The sequence below is a fragment of the Oratosquilla oratoria genome, chromosome 9, assembly GCF_046742065.1.
Source record: "Oratosquilla oratoria isolate Oo_2021 chromosome 9, ASM4674206v1, whole genome shotgun sequence".
NCBI lineage: Eukaryota > Metazoa > Arthropoda > Malacostraca > Stomatopoda > Squillidae > Oratosquilla > Oratosquilla oratoria.
The window spans coordinates 72,915,501-72,931,655 of record NC_134785.1 but is presented as its reverse complement, the minus strand read 5'-3'; the positions used below and the strand labels follow the sequence as shown (position 1 = coordinate 72,931,655).

The 16,155-nt window shown below is 40.3% G+C and overlaps 2 protein-coding genes across 5 annotated transcripts in view; one reads left to right on the top strand and one right to left on the bottom strand.

The window, feature by feature from the left end:
- Positions 1–16,155, bottom strand: part of LOC143028603 (uncharacterized) — a 210,081-nt gene that overhangs the window by 109,720 nt on the left and 84,206 nt on the right. Inside the window, exon 1 of one of the 2 annotated variants that reach the window (XM_076190944.1) lies at positions 13,047–13,160. The exons of the other annotated variant lie outside the window; for it this stretch is intronic. The gene's annotated coding sequence lies outside the window, so the exon portion shown is untranslated. Of the gene's footprint in view, positions 1–13,046; positions 13,161–16,155 lie in introns of those variants that run through there. 2 annotated transcript variants of the gene reach the window in all.
- LOC143028600 (baculoviral IAP repeat-containing protein 2-like) overlaps positions 1–16,155 on the top strand; it is a 74,176-nt gene that overhangs the window by 21,089 nt on the left and 36,932 nt on the right. The window contains exon 1 of one of the 3 annotated variants that reach the window (XM_076190935.1): positions 870–1,293. The exons of the other annotated variants lie outside the window; for them this stretch is intronic. The gene's annotated coding sequence lies outside the window, so the exon portion shown is untranslated. Of the gene's footprint in view, positions 1–869; positions 1,294–16,155 lie in introns of those variants that run through there. 3 annotated transcript variants of the gene reach the window in all.

Here is a 16,155-nt window from a genome sequence, read left to right as displayed (position 1 = left end):
TATATATATATATGTGTTATGTGTGTGTGTGTGTGTGTGTGTGTGTGTGTGTGTGTGTGTGTGTGTGTATATATATATACGCACACCAAACCGAGTTAACCCACCGTGTTGACACATATAGGCTGTATCGTCCTTCAGGGGATAGACCGGTCCTGAGTGGACCATGAAGGCTGACCTACAACTACATATATATTTATGTATGTCTTTATTTACATATTTATTTATGTATTTATTTATTTACATATTTATTTATTTGTTTATTTGTTTATTTATTTATTTACAAGGGAAAATCAAATGAATACGTATAATGTGACCTCGAGTATATTACAAATCCACTGCCTTAATGAAATCATCCGACGACACTCCCGATGAAGTTTGCATGACGCGTATGACAGCGGAAGTGGATAGATACGCACCGTGTCTGCAAGAAGATGAAAAAAAAGTGGGGAAGACGTGCACAGCGGCTAAAGAAGAGCATGACCTCATTTGGCCTTATTTGACCTTGTTTGACCTCCAGACGCGTTTCAGAAACGCGGAAGACCATTGGACAGTTGTTACATGGTTCTGAACTAACAACCTCGATTACGAGAGAGGTATGACTTAATAACCCTCTACCCCTCCCTCCCCCACCCACACATGTAACTAAACCAACACATTCTATCCTCATCCCCCAGCCCCATCGACTCTCCCACCCCCTTCCATCCCACTCGCTGGAACACGTGTCCCTGACGTATGCGTTGGGAGTTAGAGTGTCACGATGTAGATCGATTGGGCATCAGTCTGTCTCTGGCTCGCTTAGGCTCAGCTCACTGTGATAACACGGCTGGAAGTTCTGGTTTAACTTCCAATCGTTTTGTCACAAGGGTTGCGCGCGCGCGCGTGCTAGAACCGCTAAGGTCCTTGGGTCGTTCGCTCATAACTAAGGCTCTCTTTCTGTTTGCATTCTGGCTCACTGACATGCAGTCCGTCAGAACGCCCGTCTTCATGATCAGTGACATGTAATCGGTAATATGTTCGTAATGAACTAAAACTGATGAACATGTAGTAGACAGTGGCACCTTAGCTGGATCCACGAGTGCCCAAGCAGTAGCGTGACCAGCTACAGGAGACACTGTAGTGCAAAGCCATATCAACCCTTAGGAGGTCTGAATCAACCAATGAGCGTTCAAAGAAAGCCAAGTGTACCAAAGAAGCTGAGTGAAGCAGCCACAAGGGAATGAGGATTAGTCTGACTTCGAACAAGGCAACAGGAATCAGAAGTTCAATAGTTTTCAGAGTCTCCATGAGTATCAAGTAAATCACAGCAATCTTTTGTTTTCGTTTTCGTTTGAAGTCAGTATTTTGTGAAGTGCTGAGTGTGAGGCTAATATATATATATATATATATATATATATATGTGTGTGTGTGTGTGTGTGTGTGTGTGTGTGTGTGTGTGTGTGTGTGTGTGTGTGTGTGTGTGTGTGTGTGTGTGTGTGTGTGTGTGTGTGTTTGTGTTGTGTGTGCATATATATATATGCACACACAACTTAATATTGGAAGAAATGTGTAGACCAGAAGATGATCCAAAGTAAGAAGTTGTACTAGAACATGGATGTGTGATGTTACTGTGGATGTTCAACGTTGCATACGAATGACATTATGAGGAAGATGAAAAGAAACTGAGTGGGATTAGCGTTTTGTGAAGAATACAAAAGGTGTTCATCGACAATGTGGTTATCTTGAAAGTCTTTTGGAAAGCGTTTTGGGACCGGGGAGTCGCCTGCGTTACTTGAAACTAGGTCATGGAGATGGGAAAGAGTCGTTCATAGATTATCGCGCCAGACGGCCAGCCATTCAAATGTTCTTTGGTTAATACTAAGTTGGTGTTCGTTAGATTGAGTGGCTGCGGGCATGAACTTAGGACATGGACAGTCTTTTGTACTTGTACAGCTTCTTCGCACTCGCTGGATGGGTTGGCATTGAGGTTCCATTAACCAGATTGTCACCAATTCTGGCGACTCCGGATCCTATTTCGTGCGGACCACTTGCGTTTTGGCAATAGTGTCCCTTCTGAGGGCTGAACCTTGGTTTCTTGCATCGCATCGTTAGGGGGAATTGTGCCTTCAGACTCTTTCCACCTTTGTATTCTAAAATTGTGTGAGGATGTGCCAGGTGGTAATTCGTCCACAGACAGCGAGGAAGAAGAAACATCGGGTAAAACAGCAGATGAACGAATTGAGCATGATTTGTTCTAAATCATGGTGGAGGTTATGAAGACAAGTGGAAGAACTAAGGTGTAGGTGGGTAGGAATTTGGAAGGGTGGAACAGTGGAATGTAACAGAAGCAATATCTAGTATAATGATGAATGAACTATGGATACGGAAGAGATTTGTCAAAATCCCATGAATGGCACCTTTAGAAGAAATGGAAAAGTTAGGATAATGAGTGATGATAAATGGAAAATTTGAAAGGCTGTGTGAAGAATCAGAAAAGAACTTAGCTGAGATTGTGTGGACATGTGAAGAGAACGAAAGAAGAGAGTGTAGAGGGAAAGAAACAATTCAAAGATTAATAAATGTGGAGATGTGGGTAGACTGAAAAGAGAATGGAGGGAGAGTATCAGTGAATGTGTGACGAGTGATTGGGTTGATAAGGAAGAAGAAAATACACCAGTAGAAGACGGGCGAAAATGGTACATAGGTAAGGGAAGGGTTAAATAGAAAGAGAAAAACAGAAATATGATAAAAGGTTGGATTGAGTAGATGGGAGAAAAAAAAAAGGGATCCAGATAAAGGTATAGATCTTCGTTGGTTTTAGGTTTATAATTGGATTTAGATCACTGAAAGGGAAAAGAGTTCCATCTTACCATTCAAGATCGATGTCAAGGGGATAGGAGACCAGATAATGTGGGTGTGAATGTCAACCGACGGGGGAGAGATAACTGGAAACACACACGTACACACACACACAGTCTGCGGTCAAGATGGTTTCAGTACGGTTGTTATGTTATATTTAGATGGGGACTTAAATTGATTAGATTAGATTTGCCTAGGGTTACTTAATTTGGGTCCATTTTTCATCAGTTCTTTGGAAATTACATGCATGCAGATAGACATAAACACGCACACCGCCAATGGTCCCATGGGACACGCTCGCGCAACCCTACCGCGTGACTCGACCCAAAGCTTCTTTGAGGCCCACGGGTGGAACAAAGCCTCCTTGAGGAACATACGTGCAATACGAGCATCAGCCAGCTATGACTAACCTGCACCTCAGTTTTCCACGCAATTATGAACACTGGATTCATTTAAGAACGTTTTACTTCCGACTTCCCACACATCACACTTGATCTCACGCCAAAAAGGAGCCCGGGTACCTGCCCATGTATATAAGGGCTGGGCGAACGCCGAAGATTCAGATTGCTTCGGAGCATCATACGTGAGCCTGGCTCGCTGTTCCTGTTTTATCACCTTCCCATCCCCATAAGCAGACCAAGTTGGGACACGACTTGAAACTCACAGTCGGCACCTCCCTCGCCGTCTCGTATCCTCCCCCTTTTCTCGCCCATAGAGCGAGACTTATACTACTGGCGCCCAACATTTATTGCTAAATAAAACCAACTCTCTCTCCATCTGAGTTTGCTTCAAGCAACCTAATAGAGTGCATAGAAGGTTTAGGGAGAAATGTCAATGTAGTGGAATAGGGAGATCTCCATGCTAAAGTAGATGAACCAAGAGACGGTTTGGTTAGGAAGTATGGAGTGTAGACAAAAAAAAACCTTAGTGGAGAGTTGATAGTGGAGATGTGGCTAGAAAAAGACTTGATGATAGCTAACAGTGTTTAGGGAAGAAAGTCAAGTATAAGTACACATGGGAGATGGTGGTGGATGGAAGGGTGGTGGATAGGGCTTTAATGGACTAAATAGTAGTACGCAGGAGAAGAGTAGGAAGATTTTTGGATGTATATGTTCTTAGGGGAGAGAGCGTTGAAATATCGGATCATATTTTTGGTGAAAGGTAAGTTGAGAGAGGAAAATAGATGGAGAAAGAGAAAAGGGACAGAAGGTAGGGAGGTGCTTAGAGCAAACTGTTTAAATGAGAAGGAAAAGGAGCAGGAGTATGACGAGAAGTTGAGAGAGGTGTGGGAAGTAGTGAATGATGGAGTGGATGCAGGTGTGGAGGAGGAATGGGGTGTTACAAGGAGGAAGTGACAAAATGTGCAAATATTGTATGTGAAATAAGAAGGATGGGAGGGAATAGAAGGAAAGGTAGTGAGCGGTGGGATGATGAAGTGAAGAATGTAGTAGGAGAGAAGCGGCGAGCATTCAGGGACTGGTTACAAAGTAGGGTGAGAAAAAGTATAAGAGGTATAAAGAAAAAAGACAAGAAAAACGAAATATTAGAGGCAAAAAAAAGGAGAGCAGATGTAAAATGACAAAAAAGAAAATTAAAGCAATAAAAATATATTTTGGAAGGACAAGAAAAGGTAGAAGGCACGGATGGACAGATCTTTGGAAGAGGAAGCGGTAAGGGGACGATGGGCGGAGTGTTTTAGCTGGTGAATGTGGAGGAGGATAGAGAGGGATTAGTGGCAGCAGTGGGAGACGCTAAGAAAATTACGGTGATGGGAGAGGAAAATGGAGGAGAAATAAGTAAAGGTGAGGTGTAAGTAGCTCTGAAAATGAGAACAGGTGAGGCTCCTGGATTAGATGGGTGTCATACATGAAGAGCGTCTGAAGAAGGAAGGTACAGTAATAGTGAACTGGCTAGTGAGGTTGTTTAATGTGTATCTAAGGGAGGGTAGAGTGCCAGAGGACTGAAGGAGTGCATGTATAGTTCCACTTTACAACGGAAAAGGGGACAAGTGTGAGTGTAGTAGTTTCAGGGGGATCAGTTTGTTGAGTGTAGTTGGGAAGGCTTATGGGAGGGTTTTTAACCGAGAGGAGTAGGAGGGGAATAGAGAGAGTAATTGGTGAGGAACAATGTGGGTTTAGGAAAGGTAGGTGTTGCGTGGATCAGTTTTTTTTGTGGCAAGACAGATAGGTGAGAAAGCTTTGGGAAAAGGTAAGGATGTTTTTTGGGACTTTATGGATTTGGAAAATGCTTATGACAGGGAAAACATAAAGGCACTGTGGGAGGTATAGCAGATATATGGGATTGAGGGAAAGCTGTTAAGGGCAGTCAGGAGGTTATACGATAGTAGAGACTGTGACAGAATGAGATATGGAGAGAGCGAGTGGTTTGAGGTAAAGATGAGACTGCGTCAGGGCTGTATCATGTCAGATAAAGGTGAGGGTAATGGGCAGGGGACTGGAGATTGCTGAAGAAAATGGAGATAAGTGGGAGGTGAGGTTGTTGTTGTTTGCAGACGACACTGCGCTTGTAGCAGGGTCAGAAGAGGGATTAAGGGAGTTAGTGAAGGAGTTTGGAAAGGTATGCTATAGGAGAAAGTTGAAGGTAAATGTGAGTAAAAGCAAGGTGATGAGATATTCAAGGGTAGAGGATTGCAGTGAGATGGAAGCAATAAAAGGAGAGAAGCTGGAGGAAGTGGATATCTTTAGGTACATGGGGTTGCATGTGGCAGGAAAGGGAGGAGTAGATGTAGAGATAAGATGTAGATAGAGAGAAGCAAGTAAATGCCTTGTGGGATTAAAAAGTGCCATGAGAAATAGGCATCTGGGAATGGATGCAATGAAGAGATTGTATGAAGGGGTGATTGTACTAACTGCTTTGTATAGGGTAGATATTTGGAATTTAAGAAAGACAGAGGAAACTTTTAAATGTGTTTAAATGAAATGTCTGAGAAGTATGGTAGGAGTTACTAGGTTGGATAGAGTGAGAAACGAGGTGAGGAGGAGAGTGGGAGTGGAAAAGGAGATGACAGATAGGGATGATAATAGAGTATTGGGGTGGTTTGAACACATGCAAAGAATAAGTAAAGAAATATTAGTGAAAGGCAGAGGTAGAAAAATTGAGAGGACGGCCAAGGATGAGATGGATGGATAGGGTGAAGTGGGCGTTGAGCAGGAGAGGAATGTCTGTTGAGTAAGGAAGGGAGAGGTCAGGCGATAGGGATGAGTGGAGAGTAGCTATGTAAAGATGATACTGTTATGCAAGGAAGGGAGGGATGGGGGCTTACGGGGTGTTCATGTGTGAAAGAAAATGTGTCGCAGCCCAAAGGGATTTCTTCCCGTCTTCTCTTTTTCTGCATGAAGAGACGGAGAGGGGGGTCGTCGATTAAATGAAGCGACCTTGCTGTGAATGTACTGTGTCTTGGTGCATTGTCTCTGACCTAGGGCAGTGGGCGGGATACAGGGATGACCCATCATCCATGAGGAACTAAGATGAGAGGGGGGAGGGGTGATGGACGGGAGTGGGTGCGTGCCTCTGACTTGGCTACCTCCCTTATAAGGGGAAAAAACTCTTGGTATATTATTGTTATTGTCGTATTATTATTGTTATTTTTAGTTATTATTATTATTATGAATAATATTGTCATTATTATTATCATTATTATTATTTGTTGTTATTATTATTATTGTCATTATTATTATCATTATTATTATTATTATCATCATCATTATCATTATTAATTTAACGTCTCTTCATGCACCTACGTATTCAGATATCTACTTTTACTCCCTACCTCCCTCCCTCCCTTCACTCCTTCTCTCTCCCAAGAAAATAGTTTCGTCACGGATGCCAGTGAGTCATCCATGAACTATTTAACATCTGGGCTATGACGTCTCTCTTATTCTCTCTCTCTCTCTCTCTCTCTCTCTCTCTCTCTCTCTCTCTCTCACTAATACATATACTCACACACACACACACACACACACACACACACACACACACACACACACACACACACACACACGTAAACATGACACACACATAATGCACATGCACACATTTGGCCTATGTCCATGTGTGTGAATGATTCACCATTGCCTTGGATCACGTGCTGAAGTCGTGATTGATAGCTATATCCCTCCCTGATGAAAAATGTGTGTAGTGTGTGTGTTTGTACATGTGCACACGCGTTTTTCTGTGTGTATATGTGTCTATGTGTATGAGTGTGCAACCGCGCGCATGTGTGTGTGTGTGTGTGTGTGTGTGTGTGTGTGTGTGTGTGTGTGTGTGTGTGTGTGTGTGTGTGTGTGTGTGTGTGTGTGTGTGTGTGTGTGTGTGTGTGTGTGTTTACACACTTGAGCGCACAAGCACGTAGACTCCACCTCGCACTGCAAGTCGCCTGGAGCATGTCGGGGAAGAAAATCTCTCTCTCTCTCTCTCTCTCTCTCTCTCTCTCTCTCTCTCTCTCTCTCTCTCTCTCTCTCTCTCTCTCTCTCTCTCTCTCTCATTGTTCTCCGAACCGCGGCCCCGTGGACAATGGCAACGATGGACCGTTGCCCATTATGCCTGGCTACAGGTCGCAGACCTACTACGTGAGAGTAGAAAGCGTACTGCCATTTTCATCCATTCAGTGGTTTTGGGCCCTGAGAGGCCACCACCACTCACTCTCCCTAATTTCGCCTTTTTTATCTCCCCGCACCCTTCCCCTTCCCCCTCGCCCGTCTCATCTCATTCAGTTGGTGGTCTAGAGCGTACTGGTCAGTCCCCGTCGTTGGTGACCTTGGAATGTAAGAGGGGAAAGATGAGAATGAGGAGGAGTAAGAGGCTGGAGGAGGAGGAAGAGGATGAGGAAGAAGAAAATAAGGAGGAGCAGGAAGAGGATGAAGAGGAAGATGAGAAGGAGAAGGAAGATGGAGATGGAGGGGAAGATGAGAAAGAGGAGAAGGAGAATCAGAAACTGGAGTAAGAGGGAAGATATGAAGGGGAAAGAAGGTAGATGAGAAAGAGGGGGGTGGGGGAGGGAGAGAGGGAGGGAGGAATAGGAGAATAGGGAAAAACGACTACGAGGAGGAGGAGAAAGTGGAGGAGTGCCAGGGCGTTGGAGGAGGCTCAGGTCCACAATGCCACCACAGCAAATCGACGGAAGTGTTGATCACATTGCAAAGCGCCGTCACTCCCTCACACCCCACCTCTCTCTCTCTCTCTCTCTCTCTCTCTCTCTCTCTCTCTCTCTCTCTCTCTCTCTCTCTCTCTCTCTCTCTCTCTCTCTCTCTCTCTCTCTCTCTCTCTCCCTCTCTGTCTTTCTCTTTAAGCATACTTGCGAAACTAGTCAAGAATAAACTAAGACTCCTGTGTTTCCTACTCCCACTTACGTCAACCTGTCACTATGTCTCAACATTATATATATATATATATATATATATATATATATATATATGAACATTTTTAGAAGCTCTGCCATGGGATTCGAACCCTGACCCGTGCGTCGATAATCACGAGGCCAAGACGCTAGCGACCATGCTACTGTACATGGTCTCATTTTCATCCAATCCCCGTATTAGTCGAGCCGTCCGACAAGTTGTGTATGTTAAAGACAGATTGAATATTTTTAGAAGCTCTGCCATGGGATTGGATGAAAATGAGACTAGATCTTCCAATAATACATGAAGCGTGGTCGGGGACTAGTACAGTCCTTTTGAACCATCCCATGTAGCATGGTCGCTAGCGTCTTGGCCTCGTGATTATCGACGCACGGGTCAGGGTTCGAATCCCATGGCAGAGCTTCTAAAAATGTTCAATCTGTCTTTAACATACACAACTTGTCGGAGGGCTCGCCTAATACGGGGATTGGATGAAAATGAGACTAGATCTTCCAATGTTACATGAAGCGTGGTCGGGGACTAGTACAGTCCTTTTGAACCATCCCATGTAGCATGGTCTCTAGCGTCTTGGCCTCGTGATTATCGACGCACGGGTCAGGGTTCGAATCCCATGGCAGAGCTTCTAAAAATGTTCAATCTGTCTTTAACATACACAACATATATATATATATATATATATATATATATATATATATATATATATATATGTATGTATATATGCGACAACAAATCACAAAAACGCGTGAATGTAAGAATTCGCAAAAACCACTTAGGAAATAAGACACTATGATTCGAACTTTTTCGTCTATTCAGACGAAAATGTCTGAATAAACGAAAACGTTCGGATCATAGTGTCTTTTTCCTAAGTGGTTTTCTGCGAATATATATATATGTATATATATATATATATATATATATATATATATATATATATATATATATATATATATATATATATGTGTGTGTGTGTGTGTGTGTGTGTGTGTGTGTGTGTGTGTGTGTGTGTGTGTGTGTGTGTGTGTGTGTGTGTGTGTGTGTGTGTGTGTGTGTGTATTCTCTCTCTTCAGTTATGTGATCATCCATGGTCGATGACATTGCAGTCCACAGGATCACCGTCCATGAAGACGAATGTGTCGAAGCGCTGGTGACAGTCACCAAGTGTGTGATCACCGGTCATGAGCTGCCAGGAGAGTCTATTGTTGTAGTCGAGACTCTAAAGGCGCGGTCACACGAGCAATATTTTTGTCAATAAAATACCAGAAACGCAAACCCGAGTCGAAGTTGGCCATACATTGCCGGTTTCTGTGTTGACGGTCTTGCGCGTTTATTTATTGCCATGATTTATTGCCATGATTTCGTTGAAGACAGAATGGTGAAAGCCCCACTAGCCAACATTTTTTGACATTTATTATTTCTGTAATGGGTGCCAAGAACCAAATCTAGGACAGTTGAGTTCCTGTTCTTTATCTTTTATAATGCGAGTATTATGACGCAACATCGTATTGAAGGGGTTAAGCCGAAATTGGTGCTACAACTTGGCTAAGTCCGTGTGACCAGATTTTGACTTAAAATTGCTAAAATCAATTATTGCTCGTGTGACCGCGCCTTAACAGCTTCGCCTTGTTCTTGGCTAAGTCTTAAATCACAAGGTTGTGCGGTCTCAAAGTCTTTGCCTTGAGTTGTCTCCCTTTGGTGTATCAGGAGCAGGTGGTACTTTGTGGGATCTTTCTTTCCTCTTTTCTTTCCTTCTTTCTTTATTTCTGTTTTTCTTTCCTTTCTTCCGTCTTTCAATTTTGCTTTCTTTTCTCCTTTCTTTCACCAACTTTCCTTCTTTCTATTATTTTCTATCCTTTCTATATTTCTGTCCTTTCTTTCTCTCATTTTCCTTTCTTTCCTCTTTTTTCTTTATATTCTTTCTTTATTTCTATATTTTTTTTCTTTCTGTCCTTCCCCTCTTTCATTTTTCTGTTACCTATGTGTTACTTACCTCGCTTGAATAGGTAATACGTTTTTCTATCCATAACAGTATTATGTTGTCTACTTCACATACGTATGAAACATCTGAAAGTACAAAATAAATAAAATTAATTAATCACTTACAATCGTACCCGAACAAAATGACCATAAATGAGCACCGTGTACATGAGTGTGTACCTGTGTACGTATGTGTGTACGTACTTTATACATCCGCTCTCGAACATACACAGTATCGTTTGCTTCAAGATATATTTAGACCTTGGTTTGCATGGTTAACTAGATATCAGATAAGACTGATAACGTCTATCTATGGAACTCTATGCCCCTACTCCAAACAATAATAGACAAATTTTCTTCTTATCATCTTGAAGACGTGTTACTAACACAAGATGAAATCAACTCCCACTATACATTAAATTTCAGCGGGTCACACACACACACAAAAAAAAAAAAAAAAAAAGAAACTGGCTCAAATGGCAACAGCTGGAATGTTGCCATTTGAGTGGGCCTTTGATTTTCCTCATATCTGTTACAACCAAGTATACAAAATAAACATCATATGAATGAATTAAACAGGGTGGGACAAAGTTTCCATGCAAAACATAATCATTGTAATCACAACTCCAGATAATTAACAATAGTAGCAAAGTGTGTAAATTTCGGGAAGACAACAATGACACACCTGTCAAGTCTAACGTTTTTTGCCTAAGTCCTACGTAATTTCTCTGCTTTTCAAGTCTTCCGGCGTAAGCTTATCTTACGCTTTTTCTCCGCATGCGATGAGTTTTTAATGTGTTTGTTTTAAAATTTTGAAATAAATTTCCCTTAACAAGTATTTACAAGAAAATGTGAACTGTACTGTCGTCACGGTCAACTTGACGTCAAAATCTACTGCGAAAAAGCAACGGTTGTACTTTGGGCGATACCACCCTGAATAGGGACATGACAAAGAGTTTCACAATCGGATCACGAAGTCGGATGAAGGATGTGAATGTGCATTTTGCAAGGCATGCAGAGTACAACAAAAAGCACTGGTCTTTGTTGTATTATTGTTGTACACAAAGTAAACACATGACACTGTATGAGCACCACATAATAAAAAACAGTAGTTAAGAAGTAAACAGTACTGTTTTTCATTATGTAATGTCCATACTGTGTCATGTGTTTACGTTGTGTTTTCATTCTGCATTTGTTTTGAAACAAATAAATATTAAATGACAAAAAGTATGCTTTTCTTATTGTTTAATTACCGTTTTATACACACTTATGGTCTCTATAGCAAAATCTTACGGCAAGACACCATAGTGGCTTGACAGGTATGAGATAGACTTAATCGGACATATGTAACGCTTGTTAAGATCCAGTATTTGTAAAGAAACTTAGGCTTCACTGTACCGGGAAAGTCAGTGGAGAAATATTTCCTAAGGTTAGTCCCCTCAGCTAAATAGAATAGATTTACTTTAATCATTTATCTATCTATATACCAAGGTCTTCTTCCACCTTATAAGAGAGGTAGCCAAACTCAAAAGTAACCCATCCCCCACCAATTCCACTCTCATCCACCAGCCTTCCACCCTTTCCCCCCTTTCATCTTAGCTCCTCGTGGATGACGGGTCATCCCTGACTCCCGCCCACTGCCCGGATCCGAAGCAATGCAGCAAGACACAGTACATCCACGTTATTCATAATAAAAGAAATTAAAGTTAGATACCATGACAAATTGTTCATATTTCAAGTGTTCTTCCTTATCGGAATGAAATTATGCTGTCAAGGTGAACTGCTATTGATCTGGGAGAGGCAAAATGGATGTGACGAGAACTTGGTAATATGTAGAAGACAAACTAGATACAGCCATAAAGTGTAGATAGTAAAAGGTGAAAAAGAATAAATACAACGCTAATTTTAAACCGACTTTTAGAGTTACCTTATAAAGGAGATAACACGCAGAAGACATCCGCCCAACCTTCATCCATGTATTTTTTTTTATTTTTTTATAAATGTATTTGTTTGCTTTTGTCTATTTATTTATCTTTGTTTATTTAGCTATTATTAATATTCATTAATTTATTTTTATTATTGTTTTGTATATATATATAAATATATATATATATATACATATATATATATATATACATGTATACATATATATATAACTTATATATACAGTATATATATATACATATATATATATATATATATGCATGCAGAAAAACCAAGGAAGATAATAAAATGATGACCGAGCGCTTTCGTCTATTTAGACATTTTCATGTACCCTGAAGATGTCGAAATAGACAAAAGTGCCCGGTCATCATTTTACTATTTTCCTTGGTTGATGTGATTTCACATGCAATATATATTCCTCTTGTGGAAGCAATGCAGTAAGACTTTCGTAAGCCAAATCACCCCAGTTCTACTCCGTGTCGTGACGCCTGTCACGCATTGCACCTCGATCAGATCAGCCCTTGTTGATGGCGCATCAGGCATGAATATAATAATCAGTTAGCCGGTTGAGGTTTCGTCGTATCAAACATCCCTATCATGACAATAAGTTTTCCACCGCACTAACGCCCCAAAAGGGAATGACAATGATTTATTCCTCAAAAGGGTTGATTGTGCCTTAAACTATGTGATATCTAGGGAGGCACCGAGGAAGGTTTGTGTATAGATATGACCACATATATGCAGTACGTAATAAGCAATTGGAATATAGGTAATATGAACTTTGTTTCATAGAAAACGGTAAAGATATAATTTCGTCGTTCACCATTCCTGACCGGACCACGGTGTTGCCAGACATGCAGTTTATGTTTTAGACAAGCGTAAAAGTGACAAAGCATGTCAACAACAAATACATACCAATGCACTGTTATATATTTGCACCACAGTTGACGGATCCTAAGTCGTGTTGAACATCTGTTCACGAGAGGGAGTGGAAAGGTGGTCCAGGTGTTCACAGATCGAATCTTCGAATCTTCGAAACTAAAGTCGTAAGTTATGCTTTCTTCTCATCCAGAAGAACTTGTAAACCATGCAGGTGTATGTTTCATTATTGTGTTGATAATAATCCCATTTCCTTTTTTTATGTCATCGGGAATTCCCTGTAAATATAAACATGAAACTTTCAGAAACAAGATATGTTTTCTTACTTCTGTATCACCATGAGTATCGCTCTAGCAGCGATACTAGTAACCTAGTTAAAAGTCTACATAAATAGATTTGGAAAATAATTTACCATGTCATAATCTACCTGTCATATATAAAGATTATTGAATAATATTTCTTATATAGGAATACATTTCGTAGCAATATTTTCCTGTTTTGCAAGTAGTATTGTTTATATATATATATATATATATATATATATATATATATATATATGTATATATATATATATATATATGCAAAATAACCACAGAAGAAGAGACACTTGTAGACAGTAAGTACTTTCGTATATTACATCTTCAGACACTTAGTCGGAAATTGTAATATACGAAAATATTTACTGTCTACAAGTTTCTCTTCTGTGGTTATTTTGCATTTTCGTATCACGATGATGTGATTGCTTGCATATGTATGTATATATATACATATATATACATATATGTATATATATATATATATATATATATAAAAATAAATATATATAACCAAATATAAATATATATATATATATATATATATATATATAATATATATATATAAAATATATATATATATATAATATATATATAATATAATATAATATATATATATATATATATATATATATATATACTGTATATATATATGAATATAGATACATACAGATATATAAATATATATGTATGTATATATATATATATATATATATGTATATACATATATATATATATGTATATATATATATATATCTATATATATACAGGGTGCTGCAACATAACTTCCTTTTACGATAAGGCAATAAAACAAGATGTATAAATCAGAAAGGTTTTAATTTTGTTTCATAATTATAGTACATATTTAAAGTTTTGTTTCACACAGTTTTGAAAATCATATCAGGTAGGTGACGTCCCCCATTGTCCATACACTGCATATACCGATTTCGGGTGTTTGCCATGACCCTCACCAGCGTATCAGCGGGTATATTGGCAATTTCTTCTCGGATGTTGGCCTTCAAGTCTGGTAGGCTTCTCGGGCGGTTGACATAAACACGGGATTTCAAATATCCCCACAAATAAAAATCACAAGGGGACAAATCGGGGGAACGGGCTGGCCACTCCAAATCGCCCCTTATTGAAATGAGGCGCTCCGGAAAATGTTCCCTCAAAACAGCCATCGATGCCCTTGAAGTGTGAGCCGTTGCTCCGTCCTGTTGAAACCAAATATCCCCTAGGTCCAATTCTTCAATTCGTGGAAAAAAAAAATTCCTCCAACATGTTTACATACCGGTCTGAATTCACTGTCACTGTGACCTCATTTTCTTCAAAAAACCAAGGACCAACAATTCCAGTGGAGGAAATTGCACACCACACTGTGACTTTAGGTGAATGCAAAGGCCTTTCATGCAATTCATGGGGATTGGTGTCAGCCCAGTAGCGCATGTTTTGTTTTTTGACGCATCCAGTCAAATGAAAATGTGCTTCATCACTAAAGTAAACAATAGCGTCTTCAAGAACGTTTTCGAGAAGTGACTCACATGCGTTCCTTCGTGAAGTGAAATCACGTACGGAGAGTTCCTGCACAATCGCCATCTTGTAAGGATGGTAATGAAGGTCATCGTGAAGTATTCGCCTCACTGAACGATCAGAAAGTCCAAGGGCAGAGGCATGTTTGCGCGCAGAACGCCGTGGGGATTGCAAGACTGAAGCTCTCACTGCCTCAATGTTCTCAGGTGATCTGATGGGCCGAGGTACTCCAGTTCTTCGTCGTGTAGTACTCCCAGTTTGCCTGAACGTAGTGACCCATGTAACAATTGATTTCCGGTCCGGAACAGGGCCTCTCGGGGCTACATTGAAACGATTTCGAAAGGCGCGCTGGGTTGCAATAACAGACTGACGATTCGAAAAGTAAGCTTCGACGGCAAACGCACGCTCCTCACTACTCCAACGCATGATAGCGACTGACTGTATTTCCAAGAAAACTTTCAGAACGGCCCTGTCAAATGAAACCACGCTCACCCCGCTACTACTTCTACAGCCAGATTGCCACGCATCATAAAAAAGGAAGTTATGTTGCCGCACCCTGTATATATATATATATATATATAACGAGTTACATTTTTCAAGATTCAGTAATTTGAGAAAATTACAAGAAAGTGTGAGAGTTCTTTGAACCCAGAAATTCTGTGGGAAAGCTTCGGAGATTTGCTACCAGGGTGGGGATCGATTCATTGCACGAGAACATGGCTGTCCATTCCCTCTTCTTCCAACAGCTCAAGTAGAAGAGTTGCCAGTCTTTTCACATTTGCCTACAAAGAATTTTATTTCAATTGTCACTGTGTCTTTCATTTCAAAATAGTACCAAGTAAAAACAGTATGTATACGTACAGGTGCCATTGATTGCAGTTTTTAGTTCAATGAACGAGTTTGTGTGCCCTTCTTTCGAGTGTATGCACCATTTTGTTCTTGTTCATATATTTATTCATTCTTATTCGTTGGTTAGTCTTATATTGTGTTTTCTTGTTCTCTCTGTTGGTATTTCATACTGTCTTCTTTTCGTAAAAAATGTCTTATGTGATATTTGTACAGGTCTATCACACTGCCTCTTTCTTCTTCCAATGTTGACAGTTGTATTTCTTGCCATCTCTCCTCATGATTATGTCAACAATACCTCCCGTCGACAGCATATCACGATCTCAGTTAGATTTTTCTAACTTAAATGTAGCTTTTTCCAAGTATGTAACCCGAATCACATGCACTTTTTACCATACATACAACCTCACCGAACTGGACCAACCTACCGTGGTGGGCTGCAGAGTCTGTATCGT